General features: G+C 34.4%; 1 long non-coding RNA gene across 1 annotated transcript; it reads right to left on the bottom strand.

Moving 5' to 3' along the window:
* Window positions 1–8: 8 nt before the first annotated feature.
* Window positions 9–380, bottom strand: LOC117781700. The gene is made up of 2 exons (XR_004617197.1): window positions 276–380; window positions 9–217 (listed from the first exon to the last, which is right to left on the bottom strand). It is a non-coding gene; the product is annotated as an uncharacterized LOC117781700 (long non-coding RNA).
* Between the last annotated feature and the right edge of the window lie 14,099 nt (window positions 381–14,479).

The raw sequence follows: 14,479 nt of genomic DNA, 5'->3' as shown, positions 1-14,479 counted from the left end.
CTGACAAGTATATTGAAGTATTTAATCGAGAGTATAAATGATTATATGTATATATAATACAATTTATAATGTTATTTAAAGAAAAAACGACCAGATGATAAATCGAAACGCGAATCGAGACCAGGACGAACGCAAACGCAACCGGAAGCTGGATTGCCCCAAACACGTGGGCGGTAACGTTCACATGCAAAAAATGGAGCTGGAAAGCAGTCCTCGACTATTTACAAAAGAGATAAGTTTTTATATAGGTTTTGAATATGCAATTAAAAACTTACCAAATAGTTTGTTGGCCAAAGCAATGCTCATCAGAGAGCTAAGCAAAATTAACAAGACAAAATACTGCATCGTTGGGTTTGGAGCGTTGATTATAACTGAAACGTAATTGACTAATGTGAGCTTGCTGACAGCTTATTTATAGACAGAAAGCATAAGTCTGTTGAGCTTTGAGGAATAGCCAACCGTTAGCGAAAGATTACGGATGACGAATTTTAGAAATCCCCAGATAATCTTAGGACCCGTAATTGTTGTCGGGTCGGTATAAAAATAATGCTGATAATGTATGAAATATATAATTATAAATTAATATTTTTTATATACATAATATTATTTTAAACAGTCATCTTATATGTTAAAAGTTGACTTTATCAAGTAGAAAGGGGAATGATTATATTTAGATGTGAATAGCAGTGTTTATAGATTTTGTCCAATGTCTAAAACGCAGAGATAGATTAGTAATTTGATTAATCTATTATCATACATTATATCATACATATAATATTTTTCATAAGAAAATCATTTAAGGTTATATACCTTAAGTATTGTTTAAGTTATGCAACATTTAAATCTTTAAAATAAAAATTTCTGATAAACTTAGTTCATATATTTATTAGACCCCGTACTTAAAAAAGTGCAGGGGTCTATTAGGTTTGTTTTAACGAATATGTGCGTAACAGGCAGAAGAAGACGTGGCAGACCCTATAAAGTATATATATTCTTGATCAGCATTAATAGGCAAGTCGATATTGCAATGTCCGTCTGTCTGTCTGTCCGTCTGTCTGTCTGTCCGTCCGTCCGTCTGTATGAAAACTTAGATCTCAGAGACTATAAGATATATATTGCAAGCAGATCAAGTTTGTTTCAGAACTTGGCCACGCCCCCTTTACCGCACAAATATTGACATAGAAAATTTCATATCCAAATTATAAGAGCAATTTAAAAGCCAGTGACACCAAACTTGGTATGCAGGGGTCTCTATATTGCAGGCAGATCAAGCTTGTTTCTTTTTTCGATCGGACAACTATATCATATAGCTACCATAGTAACAAACCAATCTTATAGAATATGCATTTAAGTTAGTGTTATACATCCTTACCGAAGTTGGTTCAAATCGGACTACTATATTAAATAGCTGTCATAGGACCGATCTTGCGAAAATCAAGTCATAGTATTTTGAGATATCGTAACCAAACTGATACAAAATGAATCTAACTTGGTTTAATATATCCTGACCAAAGTTGGTTCAAACCGGACCCCTATATCATATAGCTGTCATAGGACCGATCGGGCGAAAATTAAGTCTTAGTATGAAAAACTTTTTCTTTTATGAGATATCGTAATCAAACTGACAGAATATGCTATTAAGTTTGTTTTATACATCCTTACCAGTTCAAATCGGTTTACTATTCCATATAGCTGGCATTAAAACAAGTAGTCGAAAATGTTATACAGCGCTCTGTAAGGGCGACAAGTGAGCAGAATATTCTTGAATTTTTAGCAGTCTTAGCTTTTTCCATAGCAAGTACGGGGTCTCCTACAGTCGAGAACGCTCGACTGTAGCTCCGTCCAACTAGTTTATAACTGGTTTCAATGTGTCTTGTTATTTACCTTTATAAAAAAAACCGTAATATAATACCTACTATGCTCGTATAAATATGTTCTGACTGTATTGCATTCGTAGATTGCTGTTTTTTGAATGGAGGGCTTGCCAATCGATTCGATACGATTTGTTGAAAGATTTCATTTATGGTTTTATATTCACATGCCACTTAACAACTACCAACTACAACAATTGCAGATAAAAAAGGCTAAAACGAGTCCCTTTCCACCAATAAAAAAAACCCAAAAATCAATTGAAGGCATTGCGCAAATATCAGAATTGCCGTCCCTGTCAGGTGACGATTATTGAATGGACTCTGAACAGGTTCCATTGAAGGCAATTGAACGGTGTTTGGCTTCAGTCGTTGTTATCTCCATAGCTTAACAGTTATTAAAAGTTTGTTCAGGTTTTATCGTCATATCGAATGGTAAACCGTTAGCTGATGGTTTGGGGGCTAAGTTCAAAGCGCGGCATGGTTACCACAAAAGGCCTTAGTGCTTCCTAATTGCGCACTAAATTTGCTTCAAAACGAAAAATAATAATAATAATAATAAGAATATGTGTCCCAACACACAATGAATGAAAACCGAAAATATGCTCAAAAAAAAAAATAACATGAATGGTACCGCCAATCAAAAAGGCGCACATTAAAATTACCCACTAAATTGCCGAAAAAAGAAACAAATATTAAATGAAATGAAATAAAGTGAAGTGAATAAATATGGGCTAACCAACTGGTTGGCTTTACGAGTCATTTAAATTTTTGACTGCTTTTTGGTACCGCCTCTTGTGTCAAAACTGCGACTGCTGATTTCAATTCAACGCATCCGAAGCAAAACAATTGAATACCCCTTCCCTACCGTCCACCCTCACATACTTTAATTGGAAATTATGATTAAAGGGGCTTCCGAAAATTTGTACATTGTACAATATTTACCAGATGAACTCCTTAAAGAGGGCATTACTTAAAGTTGTCCAGTCTATGCAATTAAACTAACCGTTTCACTTATAGTACCGGAGCCAAAACTGATCCTAGATCTCAGAGACTATTAGAGATAGAGACACCAAACTTTCACCCACAGACTCCAAATGCTTTGGAGCAGGACAAGTTTGTTTTTAATTATAATATTGTTCGCCAATAGTCTGTATAAACAAAAGGATATCAGAGAATATAAGAGATAGAGTAACCAAATTGGGCACACATAGACGCCACGCAGATCGACTTTGTTTCAAATTTAAGCAACGCCTCTTTCCGCCCCCACAAATCGCGAAAACTACCACACCCACAATTTTAAAGATAATACAGTTTTTATGGTATTAACGTTATCTATTAAGATTATTTATGATCTCACTTTACCGCAGCAAGATCGGACGAGTAGAACGGGAGTATTAATAATAAAGTTTATATTTATATTAAAAAAATAACTTTACATTTCTGTTTGGTTTATCTCGATAAAATACATTGGACATAAATTTTGACTAGTAAAGTTGCTAAGTTAGGGGCTCGACCATTTTTTAACTTATTCAACTTTGTCAGAACTGGAACGATTTTCAAGCGGATTGCCATTTTGATCATAGTTTGACCTTCAAATAAATTCTGTATTAAAATTCTCCAAAATTTCTCCTTTAAGTTGAAATAACCAAATAAAATATTTAATATTTCAAGTCAATTTTATTAATCAAATATGGAAATGCGCTTAAAAAAAAAATGTAATGTCTGAATTATCAATTTCTTAAGCTAACCTCGTTTTCTGACTATTCAGTGCGGTTTCGCTTTGGTTTCAATGCCGACTTTGTTGATCATTTCACTGCAACTATCCTGAAGCTGAGATCTCGTTTATGGTGGGGGAAAAGTCTTGGGCAACGAGAGACGCAATGTTATTGAGAAGACATTCGAATCGGACTGACGATCAATTTAAATTAAGCTTGAAGATTTTGTTTTAATTAAAAATCTTCAAATACGCTTAATGACAATTAATTGGTCAACATCATTGGCTTTCGATCGTCCAGGGGATCCAAGCAGTCTCGTAGCTTTGCACTTCCACAATTTACACCCTGGATAGATTGCAGACCAAATGATCGCCAGATGGCCTCCAGTCACGCAACCATCATAAACTGAGGTTATTGTGGGCATGTTTCGGGTGCTTCATTTCCAAACAGTTTTCTCAATTGAAGCAAATCAAACTGAAAAGTGATGACACACCCACGCAACGCCTTAAATCCCATACCCTCCCCTCCACCCCCTGAATCAATGAAACATTCTTATATAAAAATCTCTCGATCTATCTCAGTGTTTAATTAAATACAATTCCTTTCGAAATTGTTGAACAATAAGTGATGGAAATAAGCTCTTGTTAAAATTTATATATCTATAAATATCTACATCTTTATTGAAATTTAAAGTTGATGTTAATTTTAATCGACTGAATTTTAATAATTTTTATTCATCTACATTGTACTTCCCTTTTCCAATAAGCTTTGTATTGTTTTACGTTTCCTTCAAAATGTGTTTTGATGATGTTGGTATCAAACTATGCTCATATTTCTCATTCCGTCATTTAATATTTCATTAAAACTTCTTTTGAGAAATATGAAAAACATTTTTTTGAATTTTGTATATTGTCGTTTCAAGTTTGACTGACTTTTCTTTTCATAACATTTTAAAGCTTTTCTGAGAGAAAAAATGTAAGCTATTTAACCACTTTACATAATTCAATTTTTATTGTTGTCGATTTATCTAATTTTTCTTGAGAAAACATAAACATAATACATATTTTATAAATGTAATACATATATGAAATTTATCTTAAACCTTACTTTTATAATTATTTCATCGTGTGACTAAGGAATTTGAATGGCATAATACCAAACGTACTTGTCATATAACGAATAAATTCCAGATGATACTACTGTAAGTGAATGTGGGTGAGTGTGTGGGTGTGTGTGTGTGTGTGTGTGTGTGTGTGTGTGTGTGTGTGTGTGTGTGTGTTAGTGTCTCCCAACGGCATTTAAGAGTAGGGTAAATGTGAGTATTACTAACCTCGTTACTTAACAGCAACAGCTTATTATTAACTTTATGGCTTTTAAGCATACAACAACAAATTAATAATGGCCATCAAAATTGACGTTAACAGCTAGTAATGTTAAGTCCAAGTTGAGGGAGAGTTCAAAAGAAAAAAGATGGGCAAAGGGCAGTGGAAAGGGGAAAGGGGAAGGGGAAGGGGAAGGAATACTTACTTGATAATCTGTGAAATTTACAGTGAGTGAATGTAGTACTGACCTCGCGTCCAGCTGACAGTCCCAAAAGACAACACAACTGATGGACGAATGATGACATAATATGCAAATAACACAGATACACAGGTAAATACATCAAACACATACACATCTACACTCACATGCACACCATTTACACTCATATGCATACATAGTCGTATGCTATAGTTTTTAGCTTGATTTCTTTAGGGAATTTCTCGATTCTCGTATTCGGCTTGCCAACTGACAGAATGAACGAGTATTTTCGAGTGTGTGTAAAGGTGTATTTAGTGTGTGTGGGTTTGCAGCTCGTTTATCTTTGGAACTGGACTTGGTAATTTACTTAATTACTTTAACGTGTAAAGTGGAACCGCTAAAAGGTGCGGACTATTTTGTGGGCGTCGCGAGCTAGAGTTGTCAAAGTTTAAAGAAGCTACTTTGAAAAATTAAAATATTAGCTTAAAGTAGCCAAAAACTAACAAAACTTTGAAAATAAGAACACACATTTATATTATAAATTTTTTATATTTAGTTTATAACATTTACAATATATATTATACATTTAAAACATTTTTTTCTTGATAAATTATATATTTTTCGGATTCAGCACATTTCACTTCTTAAGTTTATATCCGTATCTTTAAAATATTGTCGAATTAAAGTACTATTCATTGTAGTTTTTTTGTATAATCTATTAGCTTAAATATCAGTGAAATGAAATTTATATTTCCCTTAGTTATATTTGAATTTTATTGAGAATTGTAAAATAGCCAAGTCTAACTATAAATTAGCTGAAATTGCAACACTGTCGCGTTGGTGCCATATTGATAAGGTGGTAGAAGGGGGGGGGATTTAATCGCTAGTCTTTGACAGCTGAATATGTCAGCGGGTTGTGTATTAGGTGCCATTTTTGCATAAGCAAACGCGTTTGCGTTGTAATTAAAATAATTACCCCTTCTGATTAACCCAGTTTTGCGTGATCTTCCTCCACCCCCACCCACTGCCACTATCCACCACACAAGCGTTGACGTCGCTGCTCAATTTGTTGCATTTGGTCGTCCATTAGCCCGCATTGTCTTCAGTCACAGTTTACAGTGAGGTTGCGTGCCTCATTGCGTGCCCATTTCCTCCTGCCCCTTGCCGTGTCCCGCCCTTGCCCCGCTTCGAGCTGGCATTGTTATTATTTTGTCACATGTGAACTGAGGCGTAAGCAAAGCGATTACAAAAGGGTGCACGTCCAGCCAGGATACAGAAGGATGTGTTGTCGATGAGGATGCATGATTCCATACTGTTTGCATATGTAGCTAAAATTCCGCTTGCGGCGCTGATTGTTCCTTTTGTTGAACCGCTGAAATCGAGACTTACCCTTTGATCCCTTCCTCCTGGTCCCTCCACCCACTATACCCCCTTCTGCGGTGGCTGATCGAACATTATCCCATAATTATAGGGCTTCCGTATGTTCCATGAGCATTGGCTTTTTGGGTTGCACGTGCCGCCTCCTGTTTCCTTGTTGATTCAATATTTATGCAACAATTTAACCGCAAAATTTATTCATGATTTTACAAAATTGTTTTAAAGCCTCTTTTCCTACAGCTGTTTTGAACCCTTTCCGCACAGCGGCAATTTTCAGATTAGCCGATTTATGTTTACTCTAAATGGTTTAGATGGTTACACAAGAAAAGGAGGAAGGGAGGACAGAAAATATTTCAAATAAAAGAGGTAAATTTATAAAACTCCGACAGAAAACTGTTATATTTAATACATTCTTCAATAAACTACCAATTATGAAAATAGAGTATATCACAAATTGTATACAGATTAAGAAGAATTATATGAAATAAGTAATATTAAACGATAATTAATGAAATAAGAGTCTAAAATAGAGACAGAAATTTTTAACTAGAATATTGAAAATGTCTTAAATCAGCAAATAGCTTATCAGATTTCTATCACGATTTTAATTATAATTTCTAGTTTCCTCTTGGTCTTATTTTTTCTTATTCTTTTTTTTTCTGAACATATATTGTTCCTATCGTATTTTGCTTTTCTCCGAATAACTCCAACAGAGTATGAATATTGTGCTCTCAATTGACCATCGCGATAATATTTGCTCTAAAAATATAACAAACTAAACTCGTAAAGTGTAGGGAGCAGAAAAAATAAAACAGTTAAAAACAATTAAAAATTTGAAATCATGCAAAAGTTCGAAAATGTCAAACTCCAAAGCGTGAGAAATATTTTTCCAGTGAATCAAAACCAGAGAAGGAGAAGATATTTTTACAATTAAAAATGCGGTTAAAGTTGGAATTGTGGGAAGCAACAAAAAGGCAATACACTGCAACAAAATGTGTGGCATTTTTCAAAGATTCTTTTAAAATGTTAAATCGAATTGAATATATAGTACTTTATTAAAAAATTACAATCAGATTGGGCCATACTTTTTAAAGCCTTAAAAATCATATTCAATATTTATTTATTGAAATTCATATCTCTTTCATAACACATAGATAATAAAGTAGCCCTTAAATGTGTTTGAATAATGAGCACGAGAAATTCAGTAGTAAAAACGATTATCAAATATTGACAATAAGTCAAATGAGCGAGTGAGAAAGAGATTCAAGTACAATGTTTGCATTTTGCAGATACAAAATCAATACAAGAAATACAAATAGGTTGACAACTTGACTTGCTGGCATTTGTGGGCAGTGTAAACCACAAATCGTTTCAGTCATGCGATTTTTTCTTTGCACTTTATCAATTGTAGAGTCTCGACTTGGGTTCAGTATGAATACTACGACTCCCGGGCTCCAAGCATCAGTCCGGAACGCAATGTATCCGTTGGCGTTTTGGATATGCGATATGCGCCATGTCACCCTTTTCATTACGTTCCATTAACAGTGTTGGGGGATTAATTGAATTTAATTGATTTGCCAAAGCAGACTAAATTGGCCACACTGTCTGGATTGGAAGCGAGCGAGAGACCAAGCGAAGCAACAGATACTCGGCCCACAGTCGGACAACGCACAACGTATCCATGAGATACATTACAGCTGCTGTCTACCGATAGCTGAAGCTGAAGCTGAAAATGGCCATTGGTTGTTTGTTGGTTGACTTCGCTTGGATAAATTAATGAGTACATGAATGGATTCTACTACTCGAAATCATTTGATCATCTAACAGTGCTTGCAAATAGTCGTTGTACTCGAGTGCATATGAACCTCCTCGAATGACATCATCATCCGCATTTGTGCGGGTCTCTATATTTATTGTTGTTGTGGTTGCTTAATTGCATGATGAGCTGCCTCCTCACAGCTTGAGAGCTGCCCAACACTTGGCTGGGTGAGTGTCTCCCATTGATTGGTGGTTGCAGGCGGACGTTTGTCAACACTGTAGGCGTGGGATCTGGAGCTTATAAGCCGCTTCATTGTGACTTTTTTCAACTTACCGACACTCTGACACTTTTGACAATGCAACTGCTTAATTACAGAGTTTAACATCGTTATTCTTATTGTTATTGTTGTTAGTTTGCATTGTACAATTATGCGCAATGCTCAACTCGTTCTAAATATAGCTGCAAATGAACAACTGCCAGTTGGTTCTGTCTAATAAATGGCCACTGTACGTGAAGACTTACTCTCTATTGGTTCAAATGGCTCGGAAAATGGATCAGAAATGCAACGGAAACTGATAAACGATATTTAAAAAGACATAGGATATTTAAGGCTCTGTAATTTGTCTAAGAAATTTTTAAGTTTGATCTATGATTTTTATCGAAACGTGTAATAAATTCACAACTGAAATAACATAAAATTTGTATAAATAGATATATTATTAATATGCTGGCAATACTATTTTGTAATTGATTGTAATTAATTGGAGTACTTTAAAAACAAATACCTTAAGTCCATATCACAGAATTTAAAATTTATAATTAATGAGCTTGGAACATAAAACTAGTTATATATATTTTATATCATTAATATAACTTAAGAAGAGAATATTCTCGAAAGCCCAGCAAATTATAATTAAATAAAAACTCATAAAAATCTTTAGTACCTTAACCATTGCATAAATCAATTGATCAAATAGTAAGATAGTCGATGAACAATTTCAAAACTCTTAAGTTATCTTAATAATCAAAAGCTTGATAATCAGAAAATCCTTAGAATATACAACTCTATAAATCTCATCTCTAATCATGCCCCTGAAACAGAAACTCGTCACTTTTAAAACCGTTAGTTGTCGCTGCTATAATCAGCAATAATCCAGCTATAAAAACAATTGTATTGTCCGACAGTAACTGATTAAATTCCAATTGTTTGTTGTGGGGATTTCGATGCAAATAAAATTGCAACTGAATGTTGACATTTAAATCACAACTCAATTATTTAAAACGAGACAGAAAGGAAAAATGTATTATTTCGAAAGTTGCCATTGTGCCTTTACTAAATACGTATATATTTATGTATGTGAGTGTGAGTTTGCGTGTGTGTGTGATGTGCAAATATTTTTCTTCGATTTGTATTTGTTTTACCTTGATTTAAACCATGTATTGTTGGCTCCGCCCCGAACATGGCACTGGAATATTTCGTATATGGCTGCTCTACTCCAGCACACACACACACGCACACACACACACATGCACCTACTCACACACTCGCACACCTCACACCACATTGAAGGGGGGTCTCGAGTCGGTTCTCGCAATGAGTTGCGATTTGCCGTCGTGAGAAATGGACAGCTCCTCCCACTTGGTCAACGCTTCTGACCCAATCACAGCGTTTCGGGCATTGCGCATGGTAGGGATTGTGATAGCGCCTCTGTTTTCACAGATAACAAATCTTTATCGCCGCAATGGTTGCTTATCTGGCAGCCAACTGAAAAATCAATCGATTCAATCGAATTCGTTTATTCGCTCAGTAATTAGCTTTTGGACAACATTTCCAATTGTTGTTATTGTCGTTTCTGTTTCTCATGTTTTTGCTGCCGCTTTCCGGTTTTTATTTATATTTTCCCGTTTTGCGACGGGCCCTATTCCGAATTTCGGTTAGAAAAACAATTCACAAGCCATATAAAAACATTGTGAACTAGGGTCGAAAATAAAATAGTTGGCTAAGTGATCAATCAACTGTAAATATTGCGACTTTAAATCAAAACCATTTATTATTATAAGGAATACAGATGATATTCATTAAATCGGAAAATTATATTCCTAAACACTAAACACTATCAGGTCTGCAAATTTTATTAACCAATCGACTATCCAGTTAATCGTTAGCCCGAAGCCTCTAACACTCTTGATATTTCAAATACATTTCCTTTTTAAGTAAATAAACTAAAATCTATAATATATAATTATATAAATCGAAAAATTAATTATCGATCGAACAGTACGGCTTGCTAAGACAAAGTTATCGCTAATAAACTAACAGGGCATTTTGTACAAAATAAAGTAATATCAAAGCTTCAAACCACCAACATTTTGGTAAAGGTTCGGTTCGATGGCTCGATCCATAGAGCGAGACTTAAGTTCGGTTCGCAAACCAGCTTACACACCTTCTAAACCCAAGCTTTGGGCTCGAACCTTGCTTAATATTTCAAATATATTTTTATTATATATATACAATATTATTTTTAATTTTTCTTGATTTTTATAACGAAGTAAATTTAAATCTAATTTTATAAAAGTCTAAATTAGTTTTAAATTGACTTATTATTTTATGATTTTTGTGTTATAATACAATTTAAGTCAACTAATTTTGTTTCAGCGCGATTGAAATCACTTTACTTCTCGATAAGCACTAATTTCCACGAAATGTTTAAATTGTAGATCATTTAGTTATGGAAATGAACTACGATTTACAAACTTCAGTGAGTTGTCGATATTTCGATGTATTTTTACATTACTAATAAAAAGTATGCAATTATTTTCTTTTTGAACCGAACCTTTCATTAAAGAAATTGGTTCGGTTCAGGTTCGGGTTCACGGAGTATATAATATGAAAGGTTCCGCTCATGATCCGGTTCGGATTGCTGAAAAACCTAAACCGAAGCGGTTTAGCATGGTTCGGTTCAGAGCCGGTTGCAGCCTTGAGTAATATATTTATAGTACAATAAAATATAATATATTCCTTAAAATTATTATAAAGCTATTTAGATAAATTTTAGAAATAGAATTTTTTAAAATTCATTAGAATATTAAATATAGTAATCAGAATTTCTAATGAATATCAAATTTTGAGTTACAGTCTTTTAACAATTTCATTATAAAGTATTCAGAATTTCAATGATACTGTAATCTGGTATTATGCTTAATGATCAAAATTACCTGCCGAAAGTCCTTAATATTGTTTGATTGGAAAATAATAAAATTTTTAAATTTTTACTAGAGATAAACTAAATATAAGATGTAACCATCTTTAAAATTAATCTTAATTTGATTCGAAATCAACTTGTCAGCAGTACTTTTTTATAAATACTATACATATTTTAATCACATAATCATTATATTGTTGACTGTTGAAAGTTGCTTTGTATACTTTACATTTTCAGATTAATCTGCTGAATAAATAATGTTCGAGTAATCGTGTATCTGGATTTTTATCTCTCGGTAAAGTTAGTGGCAGCAAACAAGAATCGAGTTATAAAAATAATTACAACTTATCAATAAAAGTGGGTATTCGAGGAGACGACAAACGAGTCTGAAACTCGACCAGACGTAGTGTCGCCATTGCTTACAGAATTATACATATACATAGTCAGTCTGTATCTACAGACAGTCAGACTTTGTTGTTTACATTTACACGTTGTAAATTATACAAATATCAATCAATAAAGTTGCATTGCATTTACCCAATTGATTGCTCTATTATAGATCCAATGAACTATAGGGATAGAGACTAGGGAATAAACTTGTATTAAAATGATTTCTTAAATATTTTCTTTACCGGTTCTTCTAGCTACATTATATATAAAGTGAGTTTAAAAATTCTTTTTAATGAATTTTGTATTCGTGATCTTTTAATTACTTAAAAGTAGTACTTTAAATTGGGAGCCCTTCATGTGGTGTAGGAATAATATAATATTCAGAAAATGTATCTACAATGTAAGTTTTAAGGATTTCATCATATAAATAAATTTTTTTTTTTTTTTAGGAATCTTGAAAAGCTGGTAACCACGGCCCACTCAAGGTATCTGCAGCTTGAAGCTTCCAGTGTGATCAGGAAACCGAAAAAGAGTCAATAATTACAATACAAATTGCTGTTTGGGTAAATCGGGCCATAAATATATGTATATAGAGTATTTGTATCATAGTATGAAAACGTATGTGGTTGCGGTTGGTGAATGGTCTAGGGTTTGTTGGGGGCTATAAAACCGGAGTTTTATTTCAATCTGCCGCCTCTGGGCGATATATATGGTCCTATCAGGCCAGTCGCAATGGCAAGCTATCGATCTGTGACCAAACAATGCTATCGATTAGATAAGAGCACACTCTACGCACTCCATGATGGACAGGAGGAGGCTCGACCGACTCCGGTACCGCTCCTAAATGAGAAATGTGAAATGTTAAATGTTACCCGTTGCATGGCAGTTAAAGGTGTCTATGTCCCGCTTATGCATCCCAGTCCAGATCCCAGTCATTGGGTTGCTGTCCACACATCTATCGATCTATAAAGAGGCACTAAATCAACAACAACTGGAGTCGAGAGCAATAAATAATTTATTTATAGCTTTCGGTGGTGGAATATTGCCACCACACAGAGGTAATACTGGCACCAGCACCAGCACCACCGCTACTACCTCTACCTCTGGACACCACCCCACCCCCTCCCTCTTTACGATGAGTGCATTGAGAATGAGAGACGGATATGGACACGGGGCAATCAGTACGACGATTGCGTTGAGCGGTTGATCGATTCTACGGTTGTGGTTGTGTTTGTGGTTTCTCGGCACCAAAAATTACTTTGATAACCGATTGTGTGCGCTGATAACTGATAGCCATGTTATTATTAAGGGCTATTAAAATTCTGATTGAAAATTCATGTCAAAAATATATTTTATTGCCATTGTAAAACTTCATTTAGGTCTTTATTATATGCGTAACGTATCGTTTTAATACAGTCACAAAACCTACCTAATTCTAAACATAACCGATTCAATAGATGGTATTTTCTTTAGATGTTGCCTTAAGTAGAATCTTTTCATTCATTGCTATCTGCTTCCATGCTAACTACATGTCGTATACGTAATTTATTGTTGACTCTTGCTTAACTCAAGACTTATTGCATTTTGTAACGCTTTATGGGGTAAATAATTCTTGGGCAATATTGCCACTATGTCATAGTACACTTCACAATCGTTTGAGCCAAGAAGCCATTGTTTATATGTATTTATGTACCATTAAAAAGTATATGTTTCTGGGAGTTATATATATATATGTTTAATATTAATATTTCTTGATTAATTACAGTTTCATGACCTTTTCGACATCGAGGTCGAGCTTTGCTGAAATAATGCATTTTGTTGTTTTTTTTATGCCACTTTAAGCTTATATTTAAATTGTTTTATTTTTCGCTTAAACTATAAAAATAGCTCAAATTGTTGATATTATTTTCCTCTTTCACTTGTGATTTCTATATTAAATGGGAACTAAGAAAATTATAAGGGAAACGCTTAAGTAAAAAACAGATTTCCCTTCTTAATACTGATTGTGTGCTTATGTAAGCATTTCGTAGTAGGGAGAGTTGTTGTGTTCTCAGCAGCTTTAGAATATGTCAGTGAAGCTTTTTGAATGTCATAAATAATAAATTTGGACAAGCATCTAATTTTTTAAAACTCATGCATTTAATTGCGACATTAAAAGCCCGACTGAGTACAGTGAGTACAAACAGCACAGCAACAGCAGCAGCAACAACAACAACAACAACAACATAATTTTAAATGCTTCCCAAATGAAGACCTCGAGACTTGAGATCGAGACTGTGCCCCTATATGGCATATGTTCTTCTCACATTCCCCTACAAAAATTATGACAAATATTTACAAACACAGCGAGCTAATGCTCCCCTTTCAACATGCACATAAATAAGTGTTATGAGCTCCCCCTTTCTCTACGATTCTTCCCTGCGACAACCAATTTTTTGTCACAGATTTTTAGCTGCTCTTCGGCCCAGATCCCAGCTTGATGTCACAAAACATGAGAGTATGCTAAATAACATATTTGTGCCAGTTCAACTTGGGCGCCATCTGCAACACATGGCAACGATTTCGAGAATTACACACTAAATTTAGCATGGGGCACCACAACTTAGGCTCTACGTCAGCCCCATCCAAATTTCTCCATACTTG

This window comes from Drosophila innubila (genome assembly GCF_004354385.1).
Source record: "Drosophila innubila isolate TH190305 chromosome 2L unlocalized genomic scaffold, UK_Dinn_1.0 4_B_2L, whole genome shotgun sequence".
NCBI classification, from domain to species: domain Eukaryota; kingdom Metazoa; phylum Arthropoda; class Insecta; order Diptera; family Drosophilidae; genus Drosophila; species Drosophila innubila.
The sequence above is the reverse complement of the archived record's forward strand: the minus strand, read 5'-3'. Positions and strand labels throughout refer to the sequence as shown.